This window comes from Arvicanthis niloticus, chromosome 24 (genome assembly GCF_011762505.2).
Source record: "Arvicanthis niloticus isolate mArvNil1 chromosome 24, mArvNil1.pat.X, whole genome shotgun sequence".
NCBI classification, from domain to species: Eukaryota; Metazoa; Chordata; class Mammalia; order Rodentia; family Muridae; genus Arvicanthis; species Arvicanthis niloticus.
The window spans coordinates 43,125,618-43,134,004 of record NC_133432.1 but is presented as its reverse complement, the minus strand read 5'-3'; the positions used below and the strand labels follow the sequence as shown (position 1 = coordinate 43,134,004).

The 8,387-nt window shown below is 47.9% G+C and overlaps 1 long non-coding RNA gene across 3 annotated transcripts; it reads right to left on the bottom strand.

The window, feature by feature from the left end:
* Window positions 1-388: 388 nt before the first annotated feature.
* LOC143438229 (uncharacterized) lies at window positions 389-7,851 on the bottom strand. Of its 3 annotated transcripts, none has more exons than XR_013107214.1 (6): window positions 7,196-7,851; window positions 6,459-6,753; window positions 6,208-6,291; window positions 3,927-4,167; window positions 3,154-3,697; window positions 389-3,031 (listed from the first exon to the last, which is right to left on the bottom strand). It is a non-coding gene; the product is annotated as an uncharacterized LOC143438229 (long non-coding RNA). The 3 variants fall into 3 exon arrangements; XR_013107215.1 differs by having other exon boundaries at window positions 3,927-4,013; XR_013107213.1 differs by having other exon boundaries at window positions 3,927-6,291.
* Between the last annotated feature and the right edge of the window lie 536 nt (window positions 7,852-8,387).

Genomic DNA, 8,387 nt, shown 5'->3' with positions numbered 1-8,387 from the left:
GAGATGATAAGAACAGTCTCATACAGCAAAGAAAACGGAGACCAACACTTAACATTCTGTTTTTAAAATCAACCATGCTGGGATGGAGTAATGAAGTCAGAGGATATGGGGCAGCTCAGGGCAGAGCCTGTCAGGCAGCCAGGTCAGGGATTGCATTTCCTGCATATCAAACAAACAAGAAGAGACTCCCTGTGTACCCAAGGCTGGCTATCCTTCCACTCTGGCCTCCTGAGGATTACTGGCCTGCTCTGTCCTGCCTCTCTGGTAAAACAATTTTGAAAGTAAACTACCTTCTCACTGCGAAGTAGATGGAACAGGAGGCTGAGGCAGGCAGGAAGCCCATGCTCGCCCCACCCCCACCCCCACCCCCACCCCACAGCCCCAAGAGACAGCAGGGTATATTCTCAGGCTTCCTTTGCAATCTATAAGAAGTGATCATTGCAGGAAAAATAAAGAAAATTCCATCATTTCATTAGCTACATGTTGTTAGTATTTTTTCTGTGTTATCTTACAAACTCTTAAACTGGTGTATCCAAACAACAGGAAGTGGAGAGACTGTCCAGCAGTTAAGATGCCTGATGTCATGCAGAAAACCCAAGTTTGGTTCCTAGCACCCACATGGTATAGCTCACAACCATCTGTAACTCCAGGACTAGGGGATTCAGTGACCTCTTCTGGCCTCTTAAGGAACTGCATGCACACGCTGTGTATAAACACATGCAGGTAAAGTTCTAATACATATAGAATAAAAATAAGTAAGTCTTTTTAAAAATCAGCTACAGTGTATGCGTCTATTTTGAAACAGTATCTCCCACTGTAGAGCAGGCATCCTGGAACTCTTAACCCTCCTGTCTCAGACCCTTGCCTCAAGTGGTGGGATCACAGCTGGTCTTTCCACATCACTTTAGCTTAAGAGTATCCACCTACAAAGTCACTTGCTGGAATTTTTCTTTGCTCCTGTCTAATATCTAAAGCCTGTTTGGATCGAGGATAATTGCAAGGTGTCCTCTCTTGACCAGAGACACTTCAAAGCAGAAAGTACATTCGACCCATCTTTGTGATGGCCAGCATCTAGTGCAGTTTCTAATAAACAGTAGGTGTTCAATAAATACCTCATGAGCAAGGGCATGGATAGATGAATTCGAAACTCAGGATTTAGCTTCTGGAGGGCAGGAGGGGTCATTAACAGTCACCCAGACGTGGACACTGTGACCAGTGTGGCAAGACATGCCCGTGGCGGGACTGTTGTATGGGTGACCGACTACTTTCTGAGGAGGCCTGATATTATAAAGCTGGCCCAGAACCCATGGCTGGGGAGCTTACAGGAGCCAGGTGAACCGATTGCTATTATTTTGCTAAATGGACGTAGCATCATGCTACCCTCCAAATGCACGTCTCTACCCCACAGCTTTCAGACTTCAACAGAGAAGTCCCTTTGTGCAGCAGTCAGTGCTGGAGTTCAGCTAGTCAAAGCTCAGAGAAAAGGTGTCAGTGGACTGCCCATCATGGATCTACAGGGCATCTACACCACACGCTCCGTGCCCAAGGCTCAGGGACCATCACAGGAGTGAAAAGATGGTAAGAGACAGAGCTCAGGGAGCACTGGAGAGAACCTGTGTCGTTTGGAGACAAGTGGACCGCTGTGGTCATGAGCTCACAGTAGCTGTGGCTACCTGCACAGGATCAAGCCAGTTAACACTCCATAGCGGAGTGGGGGATGGGCTTCTGAGCATCCACTTCCCCAGCTGGGGACCCATAGGTATTCCAAGGCTTCTAGGGAAGGGAGAGCCAGTTTTCCTTAAGAATACAGCCCCACATAGGCTGTCCACACTCCAATGGATAGCTCCTGCCCATGAGTCTATAGGCTGCCAAGATTGGATTCTGTGGGCTTAAAGGAGGGAGACAGAGTTAGCAGGGAGTGGGATTCAGGATAGAAAAAGAGGAACAATGGAGGGTATATGTGTATGCAGTTATCAAAGGATTAATAAAATATGTTTAAAAATTAAAATATACCCTCAATCTAGAATACAAACAAACAAGTGATAAACCCGTGTGGTTTCATGCAAAGAGGGACATTTTGCAACAGACAGACTCCAAGCCTAGGATGGTCTGCAGCTTTTGATCCTCATCTTCCAGAATGCTGCATGCTGGGATTGTGTTCGCACGCCACCATGCCCAGCTGGCTGGCCTTCTATTTCATCATCATCAGAATCATTTTTATTATTTAAGACAAGGTCTTACTGCACAGCACTGACCGATCTGGGAACCACTCACCTCACCGTGTAGACTAACTTACCTAAACTCAGAGATCCTCCTGCCTCTGTCTTCAGAGTGCTGGGCCTAAAGTCGTTGCCACGATGCCAGGCTAATCCATCCCACTAGCTTGTAGTCTCTTTATATAATATTTATATAATACAAAATTATATAATATGAATATCTTACCGGTACATTTAGGCTAAGTTTTTTGTCCTATAACACAAAGTTGGCCCAGATAATTTTGATTTTATGTGACCCATTTCCATGCACAAAACCTTTGAAATCTCTTTATTCTCTCTCACTGAATAAAATCCAGATTCTTTTGGGTACTCTTCTCATACACCGTGGGACAGCTCAAGCGATTAGCTGGTGAGAAAATAGACCCTGCATTCTTAGCTTATGCCAGGGAGCGTGCAGGATGAAGACATTGCAAAATAGCAGCCTGGCCCTGAAGGACTCTGAGGTGTGGTTGTGCTGACAGCACAGTACACGCTCCCTTTGTCACATAATCACTCCAGTCACTCAGGGCCGTGAGTCCCCTCACCTCTGTGCAAGGCCTTGTCACAAGGAGCTGACATGCCCCGGGACTCTGTACGAGAACGCCTTCATTTCTCGTTAATTGGCTCCTGTCTCTTTAGGATGAAGCTGGTATGTCAGCGTCCTTCATTCTCAAGAGGACTGATTGGAGGGCTCTGCCAGCCCTGGTGTCAGCAGATGTGTGGTTATTCCGTAGTAAGCCATCTTTATGTTTCCTTGTGCGAATGTTGAAAATAACCTGCAGGAAGGAGACCCATGTTCTTCCAGGAAACACTTATCTGTGCTCTTCAGGAAGGGTTGTCCTTTCTGCTCAGCATTAGGAAAACAGGGCAAGCACTGTGCTTTCTAAGGCCCACATACCATCATCAACCTTTCAGATCAGGATAAAGGACTTTCTTTACTGCCGCCATTTTGCCGTAACTCAGGACATGTGCCTCCTCGTGTGAGGTAGGGAAGATTCTTCGCTGGGTGCTATCACAGGGGTCAGACAAGATGACTATGCCGCTCCCACAAGGCCACCATTAATGTTGACAGGACAGAGGAAATTGCCCAAAAGTGAATGGAAGAGAAGGAGGAATGTGGAAGGGGAGAGGGAGGAGGGTGGGTCAGGGTCAGTATAGGTTGCTTTCTCAACCTGTGTTACAGTGACCTTACAGTGTCATTCCTAGGGTCCCTTCATGTCCTCTGTGGAAACTTCCTTTCCTCAAAGTTTCTTTAAAAAATTTTTTTTTCAATTATTACTTTACTTTATTGTAGGCATGAGGTTTTGTCTGCATGTATGTCTGTGCACCACTTGCATATCTGATGATTATGGAGGCCAGAAGAGGGTGTCAGATCCCCTGGAACTGAAGCTGCAGACTTCTGTGAGCCGCTGCATGAGCGCTGGGAACCAAACTCTGGCCCTCTGCAAAAGCAAGTGCTGTTAACTGCTGAGTCTCTTCAGCTCTCTTCACCTTCCACCCTCCTCCCTCTCCCCTTCCACCCTCCTCCCTCTCCCCTTCCACCCTCCTCCCTCTCCCCTTCCACCCTCCTCCCTCTCCCCTTCCATCCTCCTCCCTCTCCCCTTCCACCCTCCTCCCTCTCCCCTTCCATCCTCCTTTTGTCCTTTCAACCTCCTCCCTCTCTCCTTTTACCACTTAAAACTTGAGGCGGGTTCAGCATATTTAACCATCAGCAAATTAGAGCTGGTTTGAGATTTCATCCCTCCCAAGAGAGAATGCCTATCACAGAGAACACAAATGAGGACCAGGCTTAATGACGCACACCTTTAATCCCAGCACTTGGCAGACAGAGGTAGGTGGCTCTCTGAGTTCAAGGCCAGCTCCTGGGTCTACACTGTGAGTTTTAGGACAGCCAGGGCTACATAGGGAGACCCTGTGGGGAGAGAGAAAGAGAGAGAGAGAGAGAGAGAGAGAGAGAGAGAGAGAGAGAGAGAGAGAATGAATACAAATATGGGACCAGGGATGGCTTAGTAGCTAAGAGCCCTTGTAACAAAACACCTATTCAAATACCCATGGTGCCACCTCTGAGGATAATGGAGAGACAAAGTCACTGAGGCTTGCTGGGTTTTAGCCCTGGTCTCCCTCAAAGAAAGACCCTGCTTCAAAGAATCAGGTACTGAGTAATAAAGAACAACACCCGACACCCTCTTCTGCACCTTGCAAACATGCACAGACGCACACACCCTACATATGTGCTCATACACCATGCACTCACATGCACAAACAAAATGAAAGAGAGGGAGGAAGGAAGGAGGGAGGGAAGGAAGGAAGGAAGGAAGGAAGGAACAAAAAACTTTTGGTGGGGAACAGAACTCATTCTGTAGAGCAGACTAGCCTCGAACTCACAGAGATCCACCTGCCTCTGCCTCCCAAAGGCATGCACTATCACTGCCCAGCTTAAATAAATAAATAAATAAATAAATAAATAAATAAATCCTTTTTAAAAAAGAAACTACATGGCAAACAATGCTGGCAGGACTGTTTTTGGTTGGCCACCAGAACTAGATGGCAAGACAACACAGGCTTCATTTTTAGAACACAGACATTAAACTGGAGAGGATTTGAAAACTCCCATCATGCTGGAAGACGTTACACAGACCACTGGGAGAGGAAAGTCATTGGTTAGCTTACCCTGTCTGTGGGCACTGAGTGTATTCTCCTGACCTGCCAGGAAGATGTGCCCATTGGTGCCACAGTGACTTAGCTGTATGGGGGTAACAATCACTTTCTGAGTAGACTTGCAGTCTGCTGCACAGGAGGAAACTCAGGTCTGGGGCTGTAAAATTGGTCAAAAACCTGTAGCCAGGAAGAAGACCCTAGGCTCAAGAAGGGAAGCCACTGCCACTGTTTCGCTATGTGGCAGCGCCGTGCCTCTTAAACTACCTACACATACGTATGCTTGCACCCGCAAGGTTAGGACAGCTTTCAGCTTTGGTTGGTGAAGCTTCTTTCTGCAGTGGGTAAGTGACTCACTCACTAAGTGTTGAGAATGAGTGATTGATGAGTTCTCAGTCCCAAATGGAACATCTTGGGCTCAGGCCACACCAGGGAGTAAGAAGCAGTAAGAAAGGAAGGGCTGGAAGAAGGGTGGGGTATTTGTTGCCACTGTACTCATGATGCATGGTAGACATGGTGACTGATACAAGACCTCCACAGAACTGGGCCCATCAACATCTTTCTAGGGGGCAGGAGCTCATGAGGCTCCACCCCTCCCTGAGGAACCACAGGCAGCTAATGTTTTCTGAGGGACAGAGAGGCATTTTTGGCCACGCCTCTGGAAGTAATTTCTTATCCATTCTCACATAAGCAGCAACCCTGATTAAAACCATGGGGATGGAGATGTGGCTCAGGGGTTAGGAGCCCTGGCTGCTCTTCCAGAGAGCCCAGGTTCAATTCCCAACTCGGACATGGTGGCTCAAACTCCTGTAACTCCAATTCCAGGAGATGTGACATCCGCTTCTGGCCTCCTTGGGTGCATTGCATGCAGGTGGTCCGCAGACACCCCAAACATCCACACATACAAAATAAATGAGTGAATACAATCTCAAAAGTGATTTTTAACACAAACACACAAGGACATCTTGAAGGGGTACACAACCCCTTTAGGTAGAGAGCCCGCTCGACTGAGGAAGATAAGAAGGAAAAGGCCTTTCTGGTGGTGATCGGGTTCCTCTGCAGCCTTGACTCCGTAGTCGTTGCCTCTAAAGAGCCAAATGTCCAAATGTGGTTACACACGGCAGTCGCCCACGGATGTGGTTAAACTAGGCTTCTCGTCTCCACCCTAGCACACACCTACTAAACCAAAATTCTTGAAGAGAAGTTTGTTTAAGAGGCAAGGGCGTGTGGCCCAGCATCGGTGGGCCTCTAGATTCAATGCTTCACACCCAGAAGTGAAATCAGAGCTCTAACATACCTGCCTGGGGGATCCAGCTCAGCACTTTGTGGGGGCCAAACTGTGAGAGACTTCTGCGGACCCCGGCTCCTTCCCTGGTTGTCCCTGGGTCACAAGGGCAGCAGCTTGGTTAGTCACTCCATGACCTGCCTTGCCACTGCCTAACCTGTGCTTCAGGCTGCCTTGTAAGAAGTATTAGGAACAGCTGACTCACCCCCAAGAACTTTGAAACCTGCAGATATAAGGTGACCCCACCCCCTCACGGTACTTACCAGCACACCACGGAGAACGCTTTTTAAGGAAGTCAGGGTCACAGCTTCAATGCCCACGTCTGTCTTCCGTGACCTGAGTGACTGACCCCCATAGCTCATGGCTATCTGAGAATCACAAAGCCAAGTGTTTCTTCCATAGCATTTCTTCCTGGGATCTGCCCAGAACCTAGTGTTGGGTTCAAAGCTACGGCTGTCCCTGTGGACCTTAAACGTTCTTCAGGGTATCTAGCTGCAGTCAGCATACTGTGCCTTTGCCAGGCGGCCAAAAGTCTCGGTGGTGCCGGTGGCTTTTATCCTGCAGATACCGAATTTCACATCTATCAATGTTATCAGCTGGAATATTGTCATTTTTATAAACGCAACTGACTGACAGTAAATCATTCTCTGAGCAGGTCACTGTCAGGAGAAAGTGGCCATTCAGTTTACAAGCTAGCCAGCCAGGTGTGCCTTTTCACTCAGCCAGCAAATCTGACAGGGAGAAAGAGCTCTCCTGCTCATTCATTCTGCAGAGCACACACAGCCGGGACAGAGCCAATCGCCAGCCAATCCCTAGCCTGTGGTTTCCTCAATGTTCAGAGGCACAGGATGGAAGCTACTCATGGTTAAAGCAGTGGTTCTTAACCTTCCTAATGCTGTGACCCTTTAATATGGCCCCTAATGTTGTGGTGACCCACAACCATAATATTATTTTCATTGCTACTTCATAACTGTAGTTTTGCTTAGTCTATGATACTCACCTTCCCACTCCAACGCTTCCATGACTTCTCCTGGACCCAGGCTCTCTGGGACTGACTGTCCTTGCTACCCAGGTCTCTGCCTGAAGAGAATTGATAGTCATTTTCCTCCATCACTTTGTCTAAGGGGGCAGAGAGACAGGAAACACAAGGGACAATTCCATCACAATCAGGTTGGGAACAGTGGCTTTCCAAGCAGCAGTCCTCTCTTGGGAGCCTATGGGTGGCATACACTTGTGTTCCCTCGGTGGGGGTCGCCATTTCTTGTGCCTTCATATCCGACAAGCTCGTGTTCTTGGTATCTGAGGCAACTGATCGGGAGTCTCCTCAGACATGTGTGGCTTTAAGAAAAACATGCAACAGTCACATACAAGGAAAGACATGATCAAGACCAGAGCTCTGGTGGGCGGGTGCTGTGCTGTCTGGGAGAAACACAGAGTCAAAGGCTGGCTCTCCTCTTCGGCCATTCACCCTTTACCTTGTATTGTCTCCCACAGTCTGACTTTGGGAAGGAGCCTGGGCTTTTGTGTGTCTTCACCCTCATTTTGTCTACCCAGTACGCCCCAGTCACTTAATTTTGTCCTTAAAGCAGCCTTTCTTTTCCTTGGTCTCTGCCAACCTGTGGGAGGGTTAGGACAAGCACCGGCAGCCATTCACACAGGCAGGGATACAAATATGGAAAGTGCCCCATGACCCTCTGGTAATCCGCGAAGCCCCTTACCACCCTACACACACTTCAAGGTGTGAATACCCTCACTACCCTACAGACAGTCCAGGCTAATAGTTATGGCCTTCGTGCGCTTGATTAAGAACTGGTCTGAAGTCTTGCGTGTGTGAATAAATGGATGGTGTTAAGGTCAAATACAGGACAAGCAGATACTTTGCCTCCACAGTAGCCCTGGGGCAGGTGACCCTAAATGGCAGTCATCATCTACAGGCTAGTTTTAGTTGTCAACTGGACACCATCTGGAGTTAACTAAAATGGCTGGGGACACCTGTGAGGAATTGTATTTTATTTTTTTTTAATTAAATCATTTGAAGTTGGAAGACCCACTTTTAATCTGTACCTTTGAGGTAGGAGGGTATACCTTTAAGCCAGATCTTTTGAGGTGGGAAGATCTATCTCAAGCTGGGCCATACCTGCTGGTAGCCCATGGAAGAAGGAAGCTCGCTGGCTCTCCCTCTCACTGGCAAG